Raw genomic sequence first — 25,453 nt, 5'->3', positions numbered from 1 at the left:
TTATAGAGAGTGCAGAAAATTAAAATGTCTGTAGATGAGTTTCTAAGCAAACGCATAGGCTGGTAAATAAAGAGCAAAGACTTTCGTTAGTGACGTTTTTGGAGCCTCGAGTTTGGCGATGTCACAGTGACCCTCTTGGATTACAGCCGTTACCACGTTATTTTTTTCGCTGCCAATGGACAAAAATGAACATGTTACGGCGGCAACCTGTCAATCAGAGTGAGCCCCACCCAAAGCACACCGTGCTTTATGTTCTGTTTTACTGTCAAAGGGACCATAATTGACTAAATGAACATGTCCTGGCTCCTAAATGGTGGAATGAGCTCTCTGATGACACCAGGGCCACAGAGAGTCTTTACATCTTCCACCGCAAACTAAAGGCACACCTCTTCAGACTGGACCTTGACTAGAAAACACTGAACAAAATTGTAGCACTTGCACTTATAATGGCTCTTATCTATAGCAAGTTGTATAACGGCTCTTTTGCCTTGGTTGCCGCCCTGGATGCATGCAGCAGAGTGGTTCTGTGTGCCTTGTGTGTATCCAAACATTTTGTGCATATTGAGTGTTTGTTCGTGCATTGACTGGTGTGCAAATTTGTGTTTTTGAGCAAGTGCAAGTATGTGTAGTTGGTCTGCTAACACAAGGCCTGTCCTGCATTGAAGTCCCACCATGCACTGCTCTAATTATTGCTGGAGGACCCTCACTGTGCTGCCACAGGGCACATGAGGCCTGACCAGGTCTAACTCAACCCAGAATCAAAAAGGCTTTTTGGTAAACCCAGTTTAGTTAGATCTGTCCATCTTAATTACAGAAAGTGGTCTAATGAGTAAACCGGGGCTGCTGTTGCTAGCTCTGTAGTGTAAATTGGATAAATAATTAACAGCCTATAAATAGGCTAACTTCTCAAGTGAACGGGTCCTACCTCTTATCTCGTTCCTGCACTGGTCCCACAGACCATTAAAGCTAATTCATCTCTTTGAGCAAACAGCCACCTTTAAACAGCCAGCATCTGTAAAATATAGCCCCCACACTTGACATGCCGCGTGAGTGCAGGGACATACAGAGCGCATTAAATATTTACACGGGTACATGGCGGAGCTGTAGCAATGCCAGGCCTTTAAATAAAACCAGTCTGAATGGATGTTGTCTGGATGTCAAAGGGCGCATTGGAGGGAGAAGAGTCAACACTCAACCTGCCGCCGGCCTTACTGCCATTTTGAGTCATACATTACTTTGTTTATTTTGCTGATCCTGTTTGTGAAGCCTAAATAAGTGTACAGCACGTAGACCGTGTGAGGCTGTCTGAGTGTGTGTATTGGAGACTAATTGCGATGCGGGTGAGCCCAACAGAGAGGAGAATGTGGATGTGCAGAACAGAGGAATCATTTCAACAAAGTTTAAATACGATGCAGACCTCCGTCACTATCTCAGAAGGACCTGCCACTATACTTCTTGCTCATTATTTTAAAATTGCTTGGAAAAAACTTGATTGTCTTTCCTAAAAGAATTCAGTTGACAAACACACAACTTAGACAATGTTCACATCTGTGGCCAAATCACTCCCCTTTCCCGAAGTGTCCAGTATTCTGCCTAAAACCAGCTTGCATCCTTTCATCCGAAGCAGCAGACGGAAAGAGGGTTTAATGCCGCCTCGGGGGTTAAGCTTCCCTCTCGCCGATCACATGAACGTCTCCTGTCAGGAGGGATCAGATCCCACCTCGGACCCGAAGGTACTAGAGTCTCTCTCTGCTTGTGTCTTTTCATTGTGTGTTGAGGTTAGATATCGTCTTGCTTGTTCTCATGTTACCTTATTAAAGTAAATGGCAATCTCTAAATAGTATGAAACAGTGTTGGAGTGATACTGTAAAGTTCTCTTTGTGTCAAGATGGAGAATGGAATTAAATGGTGGGTTGGTGCAGCACCCACAGAAGAACAGGACCCTGTAACCCTCGTAATCATGGTGGAGGGATTCACATGACCACATGACCCGTGTAAACAGCCCCTTGAAGGGTCTCACAAGGCAAAGCCCTCAAAACGAGCCTATAAGTTGTGTGTGACCCAAAACGATGTGGTTGGTATGTTGGTATGTTGGTATGTTACGTCAGGGGACACATGGGACAAAGTGTATTGTAACGCATCAGCCGTCGCTCCACTGCAGCACGAGAAGAAACACAGTTAAATGTTGGAATAGCACGCGGCGTTATGTTAAGGGAACCACAGGCTTCTGTAAATGAATGTGTTTGAAAGCGTTTGGCAGTGTGTGAAAACCTAAAAATTGTCTTCAACTGCTGCGCCCCACAGCTGGTAAACAGCTTGGAGTCAATCGCAGATAACTGGTGGAGTCACAAAGAAACACTCGATGTTGAAGTATCATGAAGTATTTACTATGTGCAGAACGTAATTCTGGCTCATGATTAGCGGCCATCACATCCTCACACATCATCACTTTTCTTCCATTTATTCTTCAACTCACCACAAATCAGGGAAACTTGATATGTGTTTGCATTTTTTTTAATTATTTAATTTTCCCAATTCTGGATATGACAATCTTTTTTTTTCATGATACTTCCATGATACTTCCAGCAGAACAATGACAGCTTGACATTAATGCCAAGTTCTGCAACACACAACAATCTGTGCAGGAGTGTCCTGCAGTAAATGAGCGTGAGTGGGTACAAGTGTGAAAAAACAAAAAAAACAAGTGTCACTGGCAAAGCTCACAGCTCTCGAAACAACATCAAATCGAACAGCTTGAAGTCTTCTGGAAAAATGTTTTGTTTCAAAATAAACTGAAGAGACGAGCACCAAGATGTCATATAAAGTTTAACCAAATCACAATGTTAAATTTCAAGATGTGTGACTCCCAGCGGAAATGCTGTCATGCTCAATGCATGGCATCAAAATGGAAATCTTCCTTCATTTTTGAAATGCATGTGTATTATTAAAGCAAAAGATTATTGCTTGAATACGCATTTGACAGCATCAAATATCTCTTCTTCCATCTCCAGACCAAATATAGTCACCTCGCACCCCCCCGACTGACTGTCATCCCTGACAAATTGAAAGTGTGCTGCATTTGTTCTTTTGTTTTCATGGGTCTGTTTTGTCATCCCTGCAAGGAAGATGCACAGTCAGAGAGATGAGGATAACGCCTGAGATCCACTGCCTGCTCATTCAACTCAGATTCATTTTTAGCTCGCAGACGACATTTGAGCTGTTGTCTGAGCAGTAAATCGGAATTTATTCAGACACCAGGACGCTGCGCTAAGAAAACAAGCAATCATCCGCTAGAAACTATTGAGAGCTGTTTGTGTACAACGTGTATCTCTCTTTCTGCCTGAACAACTCCTGTAACATAAATATCCATCACTCAGATTGTGTTAAGATGGGGGGAAAAAAGACAGTGAAGCAAGTTATTGCCAGAACTTTCCATTGAGAAAATGAGAGTGTGTGGGGGGGGGGGTTTGTGTGTGGAGGGGCGGGGTGGGCTGGCAGACATCCTGAGGAAGGCCAGTTGCTGATAAAGGCCTCCAGGCAGGGAATAGACTGTTTATACGTTGAAACAGACGCCCGGGGGAACTGAGCAAAAGCACACGCCTCACTGCAGAGCCTAACAAGGAATGACCTGAACTCAAACCACGGGAGCATTTAATGTCCTCCTAGAATTTCTGGCTCTCTCATTGTTGCGTCACCCTCGGTCGCAAGCCGCACGGAGTGCTCAAGGCCCATATTCACACTCTGGACAGTCGGAGCGCTCCCAGACCGCAGGGGGCGACGATGCGACCAATGGCGAATGATTCCACCCACAGGAAGTGCCTGCGTACCAACAGGAAGCGCATGGCATGAAATGTTTGTGGAGAGCTCAGATGGCCCTCTCACTCGGTCTTGAGGAAAAGGACATTGTGGCCACAGCTCCTAATCTCCCAAAGACGCAACTGGTAGGACAGTATGATTTATTGTTTGTTCATGCTTTACTTAATGAAATGTGTCATTTAAATTGAGTAATGGAGACATATTCTAGGTTTATCTGAATTATTTGGTTTGGTTTGAGATTTCAGCCGCATTTATTCATTTATCACCTTAAGAAAGTGATTATCGAAATGCAGTTGACTAATTCATGGGTTTTTGTTTTGTGTTTGAAAGGTTATCAACCTGCTCTGCTCTGTTCTGTCTGATCCACCAAACCACCCTTAAAAATAAAAGATCATAAAATCAACAGTTCTCGAGTTGTCCCTTGCATCCACCGAAGAGGAAGCTCTTTTCGAGTTTGGGCAGAGCCGTGGTCAGTCCAAATAAATCACACGAAACTCGACACTCATCTTTCCCACACATAGAAAGCAGAAGGGAAATAGAGAAAGTGCACACCTCCTCTGTGTGTCTCTCAGGCTTATTGGTAGCTTATTAATTCTGACTTGCACAGATCCTTTGTATTTCAAAAAGTCCTAATTCCTTGGTTTTGACATGTCACACCATGCAGAGTCACTATAACCCACATATTCTTCAAAACCAGGTAATTTGCCATTTGTGCTGGATTTAGAAAAAAGAAGCCAAGGCAAAAGGCGTTTTTACTGTAGTTTGCATTACAGCTTTGGGGCGATACAGCGGCAAAATGCTTGATAACAATTTGTTTTTCCTGCAAGATTTGCCACTGCAGGTCTGTCCTTAAGTGAGCATGATATGGATTTTTAAAGGAGTCCGTAAACCGCAAAATAAGACAGCCAAATGGATTCTTCTCCTCAGTGCACTAGAGGGAGACCTATGTGCACATTGGTTGTCAGAAATTTAATCGAGGCAAACTTTGAGCTTGCAAGTTTCATCATGTGTGAAACAATGTAATTGTATCTTGAAATTTTTGGCTATGGAGGAAGCACTTTTCACTCTATGAGAGCAGGAGTGGAACTTCAGCATTAGTTTCTTATAGTCTTTGTGAAACTGATTTGCTTTTATTCATCAGCCAACGTCAATTAGTGTGATCTCACTGTCATTCCTCTCAATCCCCGACATTCTAAGGTTTCGAGGGGCAGACTGAAGATTTGGAAATACACAGGAAGACGAAGTAAATAGTTTTATCATTTATGTGTTGGTGAATCATGGCAATCAAGCAATGACCCGGTTGTGGCTTTGGTCTACTTTCTCCATCTTTAGGGCTTCCCTCTGCTGACATGTGGGAGCGAGTGACTACACAGACTATAGCCTGGGATCTAATGTCAGTAATGACTACAGCCAAGAAACTACAGCCAGAGAGCACTTAAGGAGTGGAACAAAGCGTTTATGTGCCTGTTTTAAGCTTTACTTCATCTTGTTTTGCTCTCTTTGTTATATGTTTTTCTGTTCATTTCAGACCATTGTCACGGCTCCTCTGCCTTGCAGGGGCGGTTCCTCCTGCAGAAAGAGGAGGGTCTTTAGTACACCTTACACTATGACATTCGCACACCTCATTCCTTTTCTTTGTTTAAAGTTTTTGATTTATAATAAACTCTTCTTTTGATAGGCCTATACTTGGTGTTTGTGTCCCCTCATTCTTGCCACAGGCTATGAGCCGGCCTGTGACACCATGAATATACCCTGAAGCTACTGAAACCAAAACCATGACCACAATAAACAAAAGTTTGCTGACGAGACCGTGTCGGTTGGCCCCGTGAATGGGAATCTTATTATAATAAACACACGGATGAAAGCGTCGATAAGAGCATGGTTGTGTGCAAGCTGTGCAACAAGGAATTCACATCAAGTATCACCTCAACACAAAACAATTAGCAGCTAGCGTGGACGTTAGCCCGACCCGAGTACAAGGACCCACACCCAACCCGCACTGCACCAGATGACGGGTTTAAGGACCAGGATAACTAAGTCCACGTCTGAAAAAAGTAACCAATGTTCTGAATGTACTTGAAAGTATTGGTCTACTTAAAAAAACATAGTTTACAGAAGGTCTACTTACCTATAGGCTACCTGAATTTCTGAAAGTACTATATTTCTAAATATGCTATATCTACACTTGTCTGCTGGAATTGGTTGAACAGAAATAAAAATCCATGTGAAAAAAATTACTTCTCACTGTTTTCAGGTCAAATATTTATGCAATTAATATGAGATTAATTTTGATTAATTAATTACAAAGCCTCTAATTAGATTAATATTTTTAATCGAGTCCTGGCCCTAATAATATATATATTTTTTTATAATATATATATATCATTTTTAATCATTTTTTAATTTTTTACCTGTTATTTAAAAAATATATTTTCTGTGACATTTTTTGACCCTACTTTTTTCACAATATTTTTTTTCCCATGACATGACTGGACCCAGTGAGCACAAGACGTTATTTCAACATTGAAATATGGTTGAAATCGGGTTGAAATGAGGTCTGAGGGCGTAACAATATGCTTTAAGGACAAAAATTATGCGGGCCGTTTACAACATTAGTTGAAAACACGTAACTCTGATCACATCTGTAACGCGCATGCGCAAGTTCTTAGGCTTGCAGAGCTTCCACCGGGGGCAGCGCGAGGGGAAGTGTGTCCGGGAGCAGAGCGACGTGAGCGGGCTGATACAACCACGGCTACCGGCCCCAATACGCTGTAAGTACGTGAGTGTTTGAATGAAGCACACCTGGAACTATAACCAGTTATTTTACTTGTGCTGCCCACTCGATACGGGAAAGACTGTTATTTTTGATAAGCTAGTTAGCGTTAGCGCAGATAGGTTGCTAGTTAGCATGCTAGCTTGGAGCATGCTAGCTCGGAGCATGCTAGCGTTCAACATGAACTGGACCAAAAGTAAACATCATAGAGTATTTTCCGTGTGTTTGGTGTTGCTTATGCGTTAGGTTGTTGCTGTACCCATATCATATTATTGCCGTTCCCATTTCATGTAGAAAATACACATTTTTAAAGCAACGCGGCCTAAACACAGATTGCAGCTGGATTCAACAAGTTGTGGCCTGTAAACAAGCTAGCCAACACATTGTAAGTTACTGCATGCTTAAAGCAACATTGTAAAGTATGGTACTGTGTAATATACCTGGAAATGTTACTCCAGAAATGCCATAAGTTGCAGATGAATTGTTTATATATCTACATCTATAAATAAGGGTTCTCAAATACCTCCTGGTGTTATCATTATTAAACTTTTTTTATTACTGTCATTATAAACCCAAATTACACACTTTGCCTTTTCCCTAAAGTCTTTGTTCTTCCCTCCTCACAGGTTCCTGTGGATGGAGGTTACATCTGATGGAGTTTGTCCCTGCAGTTGTCCTGCCTTACACCTGGCGTACTACTCTGAATATTTGAATAATTTCTGTCGTAGGAATTGAACGTACTGTACATCTTTAAGTTGTTCTCTCTGTACACAGCTACTCCTCCGCTGTTCTCCCTTAGGTTTTGTCCAGTTGTAGGGAGTTTTACGTGTGGTGATGGTTTTGGGACAGGATGCTGCATGTTTACAGACTAAAGCTCCCTCAGGCTTATTTTTCATTTTGGGTTGAACAAAATGAAATGAATTGAATTGAATTAACATGTTGACTAGAGGAATCTGCAACTGAGGGGTGTTCTGCGCATTCTGAATCATTGAGTGATGATGAGGGAGGTGGAGCTGATTTCAGGTATACAATCTGGATTCAAGTGACCAGATCTTGTTACAGAATCTGAAAATGAAGTGCCAATGATTTAGAAAAATGGTTTACACAAAATTCTAAACTGACTGGTTCGTGTTGTTGCTGCACTTATAATTTCATAGTTTATTTTCACAAAATATAATTTATTTTTGTATTCTGTTTTGTATAGGAAGTGTTTAGTGTTATATTGATATGAATAAATACAAATTACTCAAATTATGTTGTCCTTGTTAAGGGCTGTTGACATGATTGACAACTGTCAACAGCTGACTGTGTGTAACTTTTACTTTTCCAGCGAGCAATTTTGCCGTTGAAAATTGGTTTAAAAGTGAAAGTTGTTTCAACGTCTATTCGTAGACGTTCAACGTCTACGAATAGGCGTTGAAACAACTTTCACTTTTAAACCATTTTGCAACGTCGGGCATAGACGTTGATTCAACATCTTTTCAACCAAAAGATGTTCACTGGGGAATGATCTTAGATGGAGCAACCTACACGTCCCTGTCACTAATGCCAAATGCCCCAAATTTCTGTACTTTAAACCTTATCTGGGTTCAACCCTCAAGGGACATGGTGGCTCTTCCTAAATCCTTTTTTAGTTTTGGGTAACTGACATTTAAAAAAAATCATAATGGGATATTGCCCCAGAGACGGATTGGTGCATCTTGGAGGATCAACCATGCTATTCATCCTTCCTGCATTGGTAAAGGCACAAGTGAGTTGAATTTGAATGTAACAGAGAATTGGAGGGTGGATGCACTAAAAAGGGTAAACAAATCTACACCCTGTGCCAGACTGTCAGTTTAATGTTGTCCACAGGATGCCCTGAAGTAGACAAACATGTGATTGTCTTGAAAAATGCCCTCAGAGGCTGTAATAAGTTTCATGTCAGTGTGACCACTGAATGAGACACATCTGCTCATCTTCACCCGTCAAAAAGGTGGAACCCTATAGGCTACGTAGCATGGCTAATAAGTCCACCATCACCCAGGGTTCCCCGTCCCCACTATAATAAAAGGACTCGAAATGACTCGAAACTAAAATGGTACGACTTGTGACTCGACTTGAGACTTGTTGGCTTTGACTTGTGACTCGACTTGGGACTTGCTTCGTCTTTGACTCGACTTGACTCGGGACTCGAGGGCAATGACTTGCCTAACAGTGACTTGATCCCACCTCTGCTAATAAGTGCTAAAAGGCTAAAGCAAAGCAATTAACATCAAATTCAATTCGTCAGCAAAAGATTCTTCATCATTCTTGACCATGCCATCATAACTCAAGTGAACGCGCCTTGTGTTTCTGCATAACCCCTAGGGTTCACTTCTCAGAAACAACCGTGGGGACAATGCCCCCACTACTACCTCCGCGGCAGTGTGCTCAAGACTTGGCACGAGCGGGATTTGAACCCACTGGCGGTGCGCACAGAGGCTTCTGGGCTCTAGCTTGCACCCCTACACTACCAGTCCTGGTCACATTTTGGCAACTTTGATTCTCCTATTTAACCTTGAGCATGTGAGTTAAACTTTAAAATTCTTTTAAATGCAATTTCCACATCTGGGCTTGAACCCACAACCTTCAAGTGCAGTGCAGGGGCTTATGTCAGCAGCTCTTCCGATGTGCTACTTCACCACACACAAATTAGACCTTTGTTTGTTGTATTTAACCTTGAGATTGCTACTCAAACCTGAAGTAAAGCCAAAGGCTCAAAACCAAGACTGGGCTTGAACCCACAACCTTCAAAGGCAGTGCAGGCTTGTGGCAGCAGCTCTTCCACTGTGCTACTTCACCACACACTAACCAATGATTTGTTTGTTGTATTTAACCTTGAGATTGCTACTCAAACCTGAAGTAAAGCCAAAGGCTCAAAACCAAGACTGGGCTTGAACCCACAACCTTCAAAGGCAGTGCAGGCTTGTGGCAGCAGCTCTTCCACTGTGCTACTTCACCACACACTAACTGATGATTCGTTTGTGGTATTTAACCTTGAGATTGCTACTCAAACCTGAAGAAAAGCCAAAGGCTCAAACCCAAGACTGGGCTTGAACCCACAACCTTCAAGTACAGTGCAGGATTGTGGCAGCAGCTCTTCTGCTGTGCTACTTCCCCACACACTAACCAGCCTTTTGTTTGTTGTTTTTAACCTTGAGATTGCTATTCAAACCTGAAGAAAAGCCAAAGGCTCGAACCCAAGACAACCTACAGGGTAAGGACATTAGCTCCTCAGCTCTTATGCTGCACTACCTCACCATGCACAAATTACATTTTTGTTTCTCGTATTTAACCTTGAGACTGCTACTCAAAACTCTTTCAAAGCAGAAGTGATGTCTGCATGAAGGGGCATGAACCCACGACCTCAGACAGCAGGTTGGAGCCTGCAGCCCTTCAGTTGTTCCCTTGTGCTATTCAAGCACATGCCTCATTGTGTCCGTTTCTCATATTAGACCTTGGGATTGTTTACTAAACCTCAAAACTGTTTGAAAGTTTACAGTTTGAAGCCCTGACTGGAACCAAACCCTCCTTCTGAGAGAGCAGGTTTGAACTCAGGATCCTCCACACTTCAGCCTTCCTGCTATCTCCCTGCACTGTTCCACCACACACCTGTTGATGCTTTTGAATCCAACCTCAATTCTCATAGATTCTCAGGCTGGAATCCACAACCGTTCCATACCATTATAATAGAATTGCAGGTCAAGTAAAGTCATAAAATGGCATTTCTAATAAAGCCCTAGTTGATTTCACTACTTTTATGCTGTGATCCTTATTTCACTTTTTTCGACATGTGTGCTGAGGCCCGCGTGTGAATTGAGAGGATCCATACCGACTCCCCTATGGAGCTAAACCAGTCTCAGGGTCCTCCTCAGCTGAGTGGAGAATAAATCCCGGAAGAAATAAACACGTTTGACACACGGCACCTTGAGGAGAGAGAATCAAATCCCAAATGTGGATCAGGAAGGTCAGCTTTGATTCCACTAGAGACACCAGAACTCACAATGATTCACAGTGTCACTGTTTGTTTAATTTAAAATTAGGGCCGGGACTTTAGCGCGTTAATTAAGATTCATTAATTACAATGTAAATTAAGATTAATTAATTACACAAAAAATAACACATTAAACATTTTTAACGCATTTTTACACTTATTTTTTGCACCGCGGAACGTTTCTCACTGGATGAGTTTCGGAGGGCCGATTATTTTTTCAGAGAGAGAGAGAGAGAGAGAAGAAAAGGAAAGATGAGGACAAAGTGAGGAAAATGCATAAGGAAGCAACGCAGGTGACTCAGCGGGCTGAGCCTCTGCCATGTGCTTCGAGATGAAGGGTTCAAGTTTTGGCTCAAAGCCCTTTTTGTGTCTCACGCCCGCTCTTATCTTTCCTCACGCACTCCATTGTTCGCTATCTTAAAAATTGTCAAGACGTGAAAATGAAGTGCAACCGAAGGGGAGAGGTTTGTTCATGACATTATGGAGCAACAGCTCCCTTCGGCTATAAAAGAAGAGAGTCGGGCCTGAGCCCTTTCATTTCTTCAACCTCCTTCTCTCCACCTGAACTGCGCTTTGTGCTTTCTTCTCTTTTTGCATTATCTGTCTCACCACAGTGGGAAGCGCACTAAACACAGCCCAGCGCCGCAGGCAGAGGCACAAAGACGAGCAGCGGGGTATCGGACAGACGGGAGGAACTGGGCCCGCTGGGATCAACACCATGGTTGTGGCGATGATGATGATGATGATGTTACGCGTGCAGATTTTCCAGTGAGGCAAACAGAGAAATGGATGAGGTTAAAAGAGCATCATAAGGAAGAAAGTAGGAGATGGCGAGACTGAGAGGTTAATGGTAGGAGGATAGAGGAATTAGATATGGCTGAAAAAGAGCTGAAATACAAAGAGAAAAGGTGGAAACACAAGAGCCGATCTACGATTCCAAAATGGAGGAAGCTATCATAGTTTATTAACTTGGGGCAAAAATAAACTACTGCAGTGTCAATGATATTTCAAAGGATCTGTCTGGATCAGACTTCACTTGTTAATCAATCACTTCAAGTAACTACGTATGTTAACTATGTTACTTGAAGTGATTGATTAACAAGTGAAGTCTATAAGCATCGTGGAATAATGCGTGAGATGGAGGGATGATTTGGCACGCAATTAGGAAAGTTTGAGAGAAGAGGATCAAGGTAAACGTGAGCTTAAAGAGAAATAAAACTGATTAAGTTGAAGAGGAGGAGATGAAACGACCAACTAAAAAAGGCAAAGGAAAGCAAAATGGCAGACTGGAGATGCTGATGTTGATTATTGGACGTGCCTGTAGTACACAGCTTGGACTCATTTTGAGGGCTTGTAATTGTCCCTACCTCTTATTGTCAGCATAGACACATCATTAGCTCGAGTGTCTGCACGGTGTATTTTATATTTCCTGCAGGATTTTTAAGGGGGCTCATTTCTGAGGAGTGCTGCTTCCCCGCGCTTTTCTTTCATTCTGATCACGTTCCTGCGATGGTTTTAATTAGCCAGAGTTTCTCTTATGTGCTTTTGCGCTCTTAGCATTTTCACACGGCGCTGCTCAATCTTCGCACAGCCCCTGCTGCAAAATGCATTTAATTGATTTTAATATTGACAGCAATGTAGTTCGCTGTCCCCCTGAGATGCTGGAGAGATGCTGCGACTGCTGTGCGTCCATCTGTGTCTGTCAGTCAGGTGCCAGAGTGGGTGGATACAGACAAACTGCACACCACCATGCATAAACACCAACAAGGAGATACAGAAATGGCAGAAAAGAAAACATCTACTGCAGCTTGAAAGCAGCCAGTGTGTGCAAAAATGAGAGGAACACACTAATGCACTCACAGATGGTGAGAATCTGGGACATGCTGAACAATAGGGACATTGCTTGAATTACCTCCCTTTGCATTGAAGCCGAATCCCCAAATCTCATTGACCCTAAATCGAGCAAAACAATGCCTTATGGGGGAGGTATCTGCTGCTGTGAGGCTAAACCCCCACCCAACTCACCTCATTCTGTCTCTCACCGTCTGACAGAAGCAATCTATCGCTGCAGAAACCATGGGTGAGATGGGAATAAGTGAGTAAATCGAAATTCCTTCCAGAGAACAGGCCGAAGGCTTTGTCCCTCCTTAGAGGAAGGGAGGGAGAGAGAGAGAGCGAAAGTGGAGACCGTTGTTAAAATAACGTCTACATGCGTTTTATGGAAAAACACCAGCACTCCCAGTCTCTTGATGCCAAAGCAAATATGCCCCAGCAGAGAGCGAGCTCTGAGACAAAGGCTCAACGTTAGTGTAGCCAGGGACGTCTTTTCCAAACATACTTGATATGCATGTCATGTTGGATACATGTTGAGGGCTCAAAGGATACTGACCATTGCAATCACGTTGCAGCAGTGTAATGCTGTTTGGGTAATATTTTCTGTACTATGTTAAGTGACATGATGCCATGCTGTGAATATTCTTTGTTTTATATATAAATAACTACATTTAGAATAGATACTAGATAATGCTGTGGGGAAATTGTAGCAAACAAGAGTTTTGAGTTGTGAGGGGCTGCTGGTTCCAGACTGGTTCCTTTTTTTAATGCAGAACATGATAGAAACAGGAGCATGGATCATTTAATAATACCAAATGTTTTTGTGTCTTTGTTTGTTAGAGGTCCTCTGAGGATTTGAAAAATACCGGAATAAAACATTGCGTAGAAAATTAAGTGACCTTGACCGATTTTAGGTTTGGTGCTATTAAATGGATGAAAGTGTGTACAGTCAGAATTTTTAAAAATCCACATTATTAAAAGTAATGAATCCTTTGCAGAGAAGTTGGCACAGTTATGTTTCCCTCTCTGAAGAGGATTCATATTCTTGATGTGATATTTTGCACATAAATTAAATGTGTGTAAAATAAATTAAATGTTTTTCTGTGATAGGTGCATGACTTGTTTCCGGTATCAAGTCCAAACCCATGAATCATTGGTTGCAGAATGTCTTGGGAGGCGTCTCAGACAGCCTTGAAAACCTTTGGTATTTGTGCATTTTAGCAAAAATGCATTCTGACTCACAAAAGACACCCAATAAGTATTTTCAAGCCAATTTGTTTTTCGGTTGCAATTTAAAATAATTTCTTTGTATTTCCTTCGTAAGCAGGCAAAACAATATAATGCTGGCTTGTTTTCATCATGGTTTATAGTGGGATGCACAACATACTAACAAAATGGGGCCTGAATTCTTGGGATATTAATGTCCTCGTCCACTGAGAGACATTTGAACTTTTATTTGAATGATTTTTGTAATGAAACATCCATCCAAACATCCTTGACTGTTTCACTGTGATCCCATTTTAATCTCTTTCATAGTGAGAAGAAAAAGAAACTGTACGACCCGGCTGTAATCTCAAAGGAACCATTTATTTCCTCACCTTGTTAACCAAATGCTAGTTTTCTGCTTTGCCACCAGCCAAATTGATAATGAAAATAAAACATCTCATTCTCTTTCAGCTAGCATGAAATATGACGAGTGTACGGAAGAGAAAGATTTTCTAAAGGGGAAAAATTGATTTTCCACTCGGTTGCATGTGTGGCACAATCCATCACTCCCGCATGAGCATGCTCATCTGAGATGAGAAGTGTCGGCCTGAGCGTCGTAGCTATCGGGATTTGCACCTCTCACATTCTGGAACATTTTCATCATCTCATTTGTTGGGAAGAGTTGTGGCATCTGTTTTAGAAAAGAACATAAAAGATGGATGATCAGCAGATGTGCTCTGTGCAGCCTGAAATAATGAACATTAAACAAAAAGCCAATGACATATGACAGAAAAGACAGACTCGACAGAATCCGTTATTAATTGGTAGAGACTGCACTCAAACCAGGATGGAGCCGAAAAATGTCACGTACCTTATATAAACCACTTTTACATTTTCAAAACTGTGAGAGTTTGAACTTCTCTGAGTATTTAATTGGCTTTCGACTGTCATGTTCCCCTTGTTGAACGGGTCAAATCGTGCCGCCATAATTTTTGGCGGCCCCGGATTGTGCAGGAGCAAGGTTCACAGTGTGGCTAACAGCAGATGGGACAGGAAACCGCGCAGGTCGCACACATACACCTTGTGCTACGAGGCAATCTTAGCGGGCTTACAACAGCTTTCTATAAAATAGTAGATTAATCAACAGCTTGACCGTCATAAATGTCTTTAATTACAACCACTGCAGCAAAGTACCGTCAATCTGTTACGTAATTATTGAAACAAGATTAATTACAGTATCAGTCAAACTATGAGGCATCACGGAAACAGTCAAGAGCAGAAGATTGCATTCGGTTGTGTTTGTGAGCCGAATGCAAAACAGTGTAAAGGCTGCTGATGTTGCCTGGATTGTTGACATTAAATCATTTGAATACTGATTAGGTTTTTTTTCTAATCCATGCTCCAAAATATATAACTCATCAACCCCCCTCTGAGCTCCCCGAATCATTGACCTATATTTGATAATGTTTTTTTTTTTTAAACTCCATTTCTGCACTGCCTCATATGGCACACAATATATATTAGTGTCTCCCCCCCCTCTGAATTATATTTACAACAGTGCATAATGATTTGTTCCACATCTTCCCCCGGAGATGCACCACACAAAAAAAGATTTTCTTACAATACATTTAAACCTGCTTGCACATCCTCAGCCACGTTTAGACAACCTCTTCTCAACAACGTCCTCTTTTAAAGTGCTCGACACTCGCCGACTCCTTCTGGATGCCATGAGCCGATCCCTAGTCCAAACTGCACCTTTGACGCCTTTTTAGCCCTTTTAATTAAGCAGCGGGGCTCCGTGACCTCTGATACCTGCCGTCGTCGTCGTCGTCTTTCCCAGGCTCGACCCGAGCAGCGTTCTAATCAGCCGGAACAAATGAAAACACCTGTGTGGATCTGCAGGGCCTTTAAATGGGTCACACTCAGTGGCACGGGTGGTGCTCGTTCGTCTAATAGCCGCTTCAGACTAAACATGCACGGGTGAAGAAAAAAAAAAAAACGGCACAACACCAGCTTAAGAAAACAATGTCGTTCTGAAACGCAAGGAACCCCAAAGCGGTTCTGATCCACAGCTTGCACGGCCCGTGAACACGCATTTCTCATTCTATGTCCTTCTCCGTGCCTCCCGCGCTTTTTTTAAAGTTTTGTAATTATCTGTACATCAACAAGCTCACGGCACTCGTCTGATCACGTCATTACTGTTTGGGTATTTGGGACTTTGTCTCATACACGGTGCAGTTAAAGTACACCACCAAGAGGCCCAATTTATTTTGTGTTCATGCTGCTTTACCCTTTAGACAATTTATCTCCCAGTCACAGCTACAAGAGCAGAAGGGAAGTATTGATCGGTGCTTTTTTAACATCGCTGAATGAGGCCCCCTGGAATAAGTTCACTCCAATTTAATGGTGTTAGTGTCAAGAAGTGTGGAAGATTTTGAAATGTTTACTTGCTGTCAACAAGTAGACTACACAAGTGGAAAGCACCTCATAACAGGCTCGCGAATGCATTAAGGTTGGTATGTATACATCATAACTTGCACTAATATCATCTTTATTCCAGTTTAAGGTTTCTTAGAGGTCAGACGGTCCTATAAAATCCATCCGTGATCCCTGAGCGGATCATGTGTATCTTTCATGTTAATCGAGACGAATAAACAAGTCATTAATTCCAAGGGCAGCTTTTATTCAGCTCTAAAGACTGAGAGAGGAAGGGGGGGGGGGTGTATTCCCTGAACAGGGAGAGATATCAAATAAAATCCGTCTCCCAGTCCTCTCATTTCCCCCTCCTACGCTTTCCTTCAAGGAGAAATAACACAGAGGGAAAGAAAGGATTCCCAAGGTCACTTTTGTTGTCCCTTCCATTTTCTTACTTATACATACACACACACACACACAAAACCCAAGATGGAGATGTACATGTTTATGCTCAGGGGACAGATATTACATAATGTCCTTTGATGACTAGAGTCTTGCGGTTTCTTAATTAGACACTGCTGTGGTCATGTGTGGACAAAGCTCTTCAACCACTAAGTAACTGTCCTTTCCCGTAATTCATGTTACTTACTGTTGTATTATGGATGCTTTCACTGAATATACTTTACTCCTTCCTGGAATGAAAGACAATGAACTGATTCAGCAGAGCCTATTCATTCAGGTAAATTGTGTTCCCAATTAGAGTCAAGTCTGTGAAGACTATATGACACTAACATTTGAAAGGTTTTGGTAGAAACTCCGCCCTGGGTCTTTTTCAGAAATGTTGATAGCAAAGAATTGCCTTAAGCTCCACGGAAGCAGTTTAACAAGTGAAGAAATCTAACACTCTAATCCTTTCTCCATCTGAGAATGGAAACATCTGTATCAGCCACTCTGTGCCAGAGAGGGAGAGCACAGTGAGAAGATGGCCTTTCCATCGTCATTTTGCTTCAAAAGCTTTCCAAATTACCAGCATCTTTGTTTGATCTGCTCTACATTGAAATAATGGGGATGGATTTAGGTTCACTGGACAAAGTGACACAGACACACTCTCTTTGTCTTTCTCTCTCTGTCACACACACACACACACACACAATTGGCAAGACAGAGACACACATTTACACACAGACGCACATACACTACAATCTGCCCCTTTGGCACCGAGCGCTTTGTGCACACCAACTGAAACAAAAGCTTTAGTTGGGTCTAAAACAAATGATATTTCAAACGCTGAGGGATCGATGGGAACTGCTCATAAAACTGTGTGTTTGCAACATGGCCTCACTGCTGCTGAATCTCAAGAGGGAATCCTGCAACACCGACGGTGGAAAACAGGGGGGCAGCTCCTTTTATCTTCCTCAAAGCTTCCCGAAGGAATGTTTGGAAGCCTGAAGTTCGATGTGTCATCTACGGCAAACGGTGAGTCTGATAAACTGGGACATCTGTGAATTAAGCGAGGATGCCCTGGACTGGGAGGAAAATCTTTTTTTTTTAATTTCTGTTACTTTTTTGAGCGAGACTTGAGGTTTTCCCTGTTGCAGTTTCCTTGGAGTCAGCATTTAGTGGCCATTAGGGGAACTGCAGCTTAAGGCACTTCAGCTTTTTCCTTCCAACTTCCCATAAAGAGAAACCACTAAAATGCCTCTTCTTAGACTAAGACTGTGGTGCCTAAATCCACATTCAGACCAGGAAACAAAAAAAAAACATCCAACCGGAGAGAAAACAATACGGTTTGGCCAAAGGGCAGCTCACTTATAAACAGACTTTGTTTGGGCAGAAGAGTGGAATAAAAAACAAAAAAAGGCTGACTAGCTGACTGGAGGCAGTTCACATGTTTATGAAAATGTAGATAAAATAAGAATGATGTTGCATGTGAGGAGGAACATTTTATAATTCGATTTCCTTGCAATTAAGTAAATGCACGGCTAATAAAACTATGTGTAACAAAGTACGGCCGAGTGATGCATAACACATTCGGTGGATCCCCTGAGGTAGTTACCTAATTCAACATAGAGTGGGTAACGTTCACTATGTATTTCCTGTCATTGTAATGGCCTATAAAACATGGCTTTAGGAAATGCAAGTAAACAGCCCGGTTTTCACCATTTAAATTAGTGTCATCGCATAACTGATGAAGCCGTTATGCTTTCCTAAAAGAGGCAGTAACAGCAGGCACTGAAATAGGACAAGAAAAGGCCTGTGTGAGTTTGCTGGAGTTTTCGCTCATGCCGCTCCCATTTTAATGTAATTTGCTCTGTGGTCGTTTTTAATACCAAAGATAGTGATCATTCAAGAATGAGGTTTTCTTCCTTCACCCCTCAATGGTTACGATTCAAGGAAGACAAACCACAAAAGGGGAAACTGGCGAAACAAATGCTTCTGCGAGATGGTGACCTCAGTGGGATTCCCCTTCTCTTCAAAGGACCATAACTCTCTCTCTCTCTCTCTCTCAGCCATGTTTGTTCAATCTTTTTTTAGCTGTTGGGATGAGTGCACACTTGCTTTGTTTTTCTCTGACCCGTCCGTATCTCACGCTTCGGCTCTCTTTTACTTTCTCCTGTCTCTCTCTCTCTCTCTCTCTCTCTCTCTCCACTGTGGCCAAAAGACTATGACGACTGCCTGCTGTTAATCGCTCTTGTTCTCCTTTGGGAATGGACAACCGACCTGGTGAATATACGCACCGGCTGTGAACGTGAACTTTTTAAGAAAATGTACCCTATTTTTTTCCTGTTCAGGTTATAGCAGAGAAGGCTGCAGCGCCTCTGTTTTCAAAAGGGAGATTAGCTTAGTTTATTAAGACTGAAAGCAGGGATAGAGAGCATGCCTTGGAATTCTGCCACCTCTTGAAGCTCATAAGGCATTGTCCATCATTTGTTTAACTGGTACACATACAGAAATGTAAAGGACAACGGAGGAGTTACACCAGTTCATGTATCTTCCTATTGCTTCAACAACACCTGGGGCCCCTGTACATGCTGTCAGATGTGTAATCTGTAAAAATGTTTAATCTCTGCAACGACTAATACCCATCGATATATCGATCCATCGAACCTTTTAATCCCCTCATGCTGTCTGAGGTCTTGAGGGGCCGTAGCCTTGCCCTGCTCCTATTGGACGAGATGATGGGCACTCAATCACCGTCAATTACAGATGCAACAGATCAGCATGCAAATAGAAACGGGCTCTGGACTATTTGTCTGTTAGAAAGCCACCTTGAGGTAAGTGCCCTTCAAATCCAACCATCCCCTTCTTTTCATGACACTGATGTGAGAGAACCATCTGTTACTTTTTACTCTCCTGTTTCCACACACACACACTGTGAGGGGAGGGGGGGGGGGGGGGGGGAAACTGTAAAGCTTAATCTGCCGGCCTCTCTATCGACAGCACTGAGTAACATGCAGAGCGCTGTCAATAGGTTGAGAAGGCAGATGGCCGGAGGTGCACAGTGCAGACGGTTTAGGATGAACTGTATGTGTGAGTCCGGTGTGTCCAAAAGTGGATCAAAATGAGTCTTAAACAAATGCAAGGGATGCAAAGGTGTCCTTACCCAAATCATGCAAAACGTAATAAAAAACAGTTGAAAGAAATGTAAATAGACAGCCACGGCCTCACGGGCCTCCATAACTCTCCATGCAGAATATGCTTTTCTTTGATGAACAGAAAATTGCAGCAGAACGAGGGTCAATCACATCTCTTTTCTCTCTATCCTTTCCAGCATTCATCATCTCATATCTTGGATCTATATTATTCTCTCCATATTCATTTCCTTTGCTGTCTCCCGGCTGTATGTGTCTGGATGAGATGCCACCCCTGGAGTCGCTGTGATATTATGAAATCCTTGAGCAAAAGAAAGAGGGGAGAGAAATGCACCGCCTTCTCAGGTGAGATGTAAATGAGGTATGAAGTAATGAAGGATTACCACCTCTAAAAAAATTACCATGTATTTTTTGCGATTGTTGTGTGAAGCTGAGATAAATAGCCTGGGTTTTGTATTATTTGCTTCCACTTTGACCAGATGTGCTACAGCTCTTTGTTATTCAGTCACTATCTACTTAGAACAACCTTAAACCCACATTATAAATGCCAGAATAAACTGATGAATGAAGTACCTTGTGCCATAGCCTGCTAACTTTGTTCCCCATATATATATATACTGTATATATAAAGCTAAGGTAAGTCACCATAATACCCAGCATTACCACACTTTAACCTCCATCCTAACATGACAAATACATCACAGATTCATTTATCCAGACCAAGGATGTGCTATGTGGATCTATAACAAATGGCCTCCCTTAGGCTGCAGGTTTCCGTACTCCAGGCTATTCACAGACGTTCTACAGAGCTCACAGGGTTTCGTTTCTCATCACGATTATACAAGAGTAACTGCTGATAGTTGACCTCCGTTTTACACTATCTGTGGTCCACTTGCACAATGTTCCCATGAGTCGCCCGTATTGGAACAAAGCATCGGAAAGTGAAAACAGTTCTGTATCTATGTTTACTTGCATATACTGCCCTACTGGTAATAAAAGCCAACAAGACATTGAGACTGCTCAATAGTGTAAATTGAGCATGTATTCATAGCATATAAATGTTTTTTTTTTTTTTACCAAGGCCAAAATAATGGTTCATGAATTTTTAAGAATTGAAGAAATGTTGCTACAGACTGTTGCTCAGCCAGTATGTGGTATCGGACAAAGCGTCTCTCTAGTTCGGGAGTCACATTGACAGTGGACATAGACATACACAAGAAAGGTAACATGGGGAGGGAGACCTATTTCTCCACCATCTGAGATGAGCTTGATGCCACCCCGTTAAACCTTCTAAATGCATCTTCGATTAGACATAGACATGATAGTGTTTTCCATCCTCGCCATCTCTTCTTCTTCCATCCATTACTCTTGACCTTTTCCAAAAGGCTACATTCAGGAAAAGACAGAAAATGAGCAAGAAAATGTAGTGTCCAGAGAGTGTGAATGTGCCATAGGACTCTATATGTGTTTATGTGTAAGATAGAGACGGGTGGGGGGGGGGGCGGCTTGGTCACACACGCCACATCAGGAGGCATGATTATCCCCCAGGATTACACTTTAATCAATCTAAAGCACTAGTCTCTGTCTGCAGCTGGGCTAATCCCATCAAAGGGAGGGCTCTTTTTGCCTGTCAGTCTATGCGCTCCCCCGTTCACCACCATGTTAAATACCCAACAAAGCAGCATGTCAAGAGTCACCCGAGCTTTAGCCCTGCGACGCCGCGACCCCCTCAGCACTGCAGCATCCAATCCACCAACAATTCATACAATTTTAAAAGGCTGCGGGGAAGATTTTCTCATTGACGAGGCAAATTAATGGTGGCAATGTGTTTCAATGATGAAACACTAATCCATTAATCATTTAATTTATTATAATTATTGAAATTTGTTTTTATTATATTCTCTTTAGAGAGAGAGAGCAGATTTTACAATTTTTTCCACTCAAAACCAATAATACAATAATTCATGTCATCAGAAAGTGAAAATGTAATGTAAATTCCCAACTTTGAGAAAAACGCATGGTAACGTGTATTAAGTTCAATGCTGTATCATTACTAACTACATGGGAAGAGCTGTGTGTACTTGTGTGTCTATGGTGAAAACTCTTTCATCTCATCTCCCTCCGCCTCACTCAACCTCTGCACAGATGAATGGATGAATAGAAAAGGGAAGAGTGGAGAGATAGAAAGAGAAAGAGATTTGAAAAGGCAAGAGCCGCTCAGGGACAGAGGTACGTGAAAAGGAAGACACGTAGCTCACGAGCATTCAGGATAAAAATAACCTAGGAGCCTGGAAGAGATTTTTCGTGCAGACCTCGATTCATTCGTTTGGGCACAAATGGGTGTGCGTGTGTGTGCTTGCATGTGTGAGTATGTGCGTGTGTGTGTGTGTGTGTGTGCTTGCATGGTGTTGGAGCTCAGAGGGAGTACGAGAGAGAGAGAGAGAGAGAATCCTATTTTCAGCTAAATAAAAAGAAAGATTAAACACACATACTGTACATACACATGTACCATGTAAAGAACATGTAACCTTACGATCCGTCCACTAGCATCTTAAAGACGCAGAGACGCGGGTTTCCCAGATAGCGTACCTCTTGTCACAGTAAACAAACAGATGGCCATCTATCACAATGCGCCAGATAAAGTGTGCAAAACAGCAAGACACCCAGATAAAGACATGACAGCACTAGACTGAACAGACACACTAAACACGACCCATCTGCTGGCGTGTGGTTTGTTATGCAGGCTAGTTACTGCTCTCCACATTCATCTAAAGTTGGCATGAGGGTCCTCACTGAAATGGTTTAGGACAAATCTGGGGCTCTGGGATGTGGCCAAATTGGAGCATCGCATACAGAGCTCTGAAGCGGCTTAGTCAGCTGCAGACAATGCACAGCGGTGGCATCATGACACAGAGAAACAATTTGTCAGTGGGTCACTGTTGGGTTTGTATTTGTGCTGCGATGCAGGCCGCTCGTCGCATGTGTTGTGAGAAGGCATGACCACCCAAAGTGGGACAAAGTGGGATGTACTCGAGGCATTCTTTTTTCATTTCATTATATTTTCATAATACAGGGTAGACTTTTAGAGTTGGAAGGGGAGAATTTTAATTTCATTTTTTTGGCCCTGCATTGAATGGGTTCAAAAGAGATTAATGGCTCATTATCTGCTATAATGGGTTCTGAGAGAAGCCCTCGTGGACTTTTTATATGCAGTAACTTAATATATGACCATTCCCCCTTTATGATGTTGGTACTAAGAAAAAGATGAATAAACAAACCAAATACAATGCTGAAAAGTAAAAACTATTTAATGATCTTGAAATGCTTTAATGTAAATTTCCAAAATGCTTTTCACTTCTTCGTTTTAGACAAAAAACATCCCTTATTGCACATTCTTCCAGAACCAAAAGCGCATCACGTTTTGGTTCTATTTATTGAGACCATGTTCTGCACTGATTGTCCCCTTATGTTGTACCATTCATGAATGCATCCTAATGCACTAGAAAAGTACAAGTTTGCCTGTACCCTTTCTCTGACAACCGCAATTATTCAATCAATGCGTAAAATAATTCCCAGTGACAGCTGATGGTCATATTTGTCAATAGCCTTCGTTGTTCGTTGCAAATGTGCAGAACAACAAGATATCTTAGCAGTGAGTAATCTATTTTGCTCTGGAGCTTGCATGGACTCAGAGAGAGTTTCATTAAGACACTGATGTTGCCGATTGTTTAGAGAAATATGAGAGTGAGAGTGATATAGTAAGTGCCCTGGTGCTCAGAAAACCTCATTTAAGATGCCAATCATATCAGAGATGAAGATTGTGCTCTCTCAATCCCCCCCCCCCCCCCCTCCCCACCTCCCTCACCCATCACTGCTGCCTCCTCTTATCTTCCTCCTCTCTTGCCTATTTGGTCCCCTTTCTATCCACAGTTGTTCTCCCTCCGTCCTTCACTGCTGCATCTCTGCATCGGATTTTGAAAAAGAGTCTCAGTGTTTTGATAGAAATGTCCGAATGCGTCGCAGACATGGGGGCACAGAGACAGATAGTGGGGGGAGACATGGCCTTTGAAATGCCCTTTATTCTCTACCTTGTTCCTTTAATGCATCTCTATCAGGCCTACAGCTGACATAGCAGAGGTGAGCTCAAAGAAGTTTTCTGTTCACCTCTTCTCATCCTCCTTCCTTCCTTCCTTCCTTCCTTCCTTCCATCAGTCTAAAATCCTTCCTTTTCTACACCCCCCCCACCCCCCCCCCGCTCATTTATCGCACACCACTCCTTTTCTGCTCCATTCCTTCATTTCTCAAGATCACTCCTGTGTAGGCTCCTTCTCATTATGCCCATTCCTCACATGCCACATTAAGTAAACACTTCACAGTATCCTATCCGTGCCGGCAAAACACGTTTTAGCACAACAGATGAAAGGCATGCAGCGCCGACTCGAATTTATAAGCTATCTGTTATCTGATTGGCTGACGTGGAGAGCCGTCTTGTAGTTTTTAGTTACTGGGGAGAAAAGGAAGATAATGTGTCAGCAACATCTGGAGCTGCAGGGGCCAGAAGAAGGTAGAGGTAGAGGTAGAGCGCCGTGCTCAGCAAACATCACGGTGAGGTGTTGCAAGAATGAATGAATTGAAAAATATAGATTATTTTCTGTGAAAAACAACACATCAAAGTGCAACTCTCTGGAGAGAATTTGATCAACAGTTTTTCCCAATACTGAAATAGTTTCCCTTCTCCATGAGTCATCGTTATTGCAATTCTACTGTCATTGTGCAAAAAACAACATGTTTTTTTGACGCGTTAGCGCCGTGCGCATGTGTGTGTGTATGTGAGGTATATGAAAGAAAATAAAAGCACTAATCTGCATCTCAACTCAAAGGCAACAGGACTGTCTTTCATCCATCAAGACAAAAGGCAGCGGGTCAATCACGATTCCCATTGAAATACAGTAATACTCAGTAGCTCAAAGCGTGGGCTTAGCTTCTACAGCTGGTAGGAAAAAATAGCTTGTACATAAATAACAATACAGGATAAAATTGAATGTAAGTACATTGTATCAAGGTACATAAAACATTGTATTAAGGTACATTAAAAAATGGGTATTAATAAAACAGCATTTTAAATATCCAGCGTGGATTAGTTAATATATCACACTTCAGTTATAGTAGTCAACTCAGTGAAGATTTGATACGTATTTGTTTCAGTAATCATACACTGTAATAGAGTTCTACATATCTCCTATGCATTCCTTTTTTATGCATTTGTTGTACTATGGAAGAGTAAAAAATTATAAAACTAGTTTTGCAACATTGATATTTAAGTTCGACACCTGGATTACGAAATGAAGATTGGCTTTAAACACGGGCTCTGATTGAGAGACAGAAGAGGCCTCACTGATCATACAATCTTGCTGATTGGATTCATTCAGGGTGTGTCAAGTACTGCAATCCAGTCTGATTGTGTCACAGGGACACCTGCGCATTCCCTCTCCGCCTCCTCTTATGCCATAGACTCTTTTTCTTTTTGGAGTCCTCATCCTGCGAAAGGATGCCCAGGGGAAATAAGAGCTGAAAGAGATGCATCGGAGGCCAAATTGCTCAAATAGACTTGAAGGGAGCCAGCCTTTTTTTCAACCCGTTGTGATATAATCATTGTTAAGGGGAAAAAGAAGAAGCTCCTGAGTTAGAACACAGGTATCGATGTAGCTTTTCAGCTAGGATTGTCAAATGTGCCTAATGTTACTACAGTGTAGTGTCTCCTACCTGTTGCCTTTCTGCCAAGTCTGCTCTGCTTATTTGCCC

General features: G+C 42.2%; 1 protein-coding gene and 1 long non-coding RNA gene across 3 annotated transcripts in view; one reads left to right on the top strand and one right to left on the bottom strand.

Annotated features, from left to right (window-relative positions):
- kank4 (KN motif and ankyrin repeat domains 4) overlaps positions 1-25,453 on the bottom strand; it is a 56,861-nt gene that overhangs the window by 21,761 nt on the left and 9,647 nt on the right. The window lies entirely within an intron of this gene.
- LOC119216415 (uncharacterized) lies at positions 3,588-5,590 on the top strand. The gene is made up of 3 exons (XR_005120126.2): positions 3,588-3,941; positions 4,147-5,059; positions 5,149-5,590. It is a non-coding gene; the product is annotated as an uncharacterized LOC119216415 (long non-coding RNA).

The sequence above is a fragment of the Pungitius pungitius genome, chromosome 7 (assembly GCF_949316345.1).
Source record: "Pungitius pungitius chromosome 7, fPunPun2.1, whole genome shotgun sequence".
In the NCBI taxonomy this organism is placed as follows: domain Eukaryota; kingdom Metazoa; phylum Chordata; class Actinopteri; order Perciformes; family Gasterosteidae; genus Pungitius; species Pungitius pungitius.
Note: the sequence above shows the minus strand (reverse complement) of the source record. Positions and strands in the feature narration are given on the sequence as shown.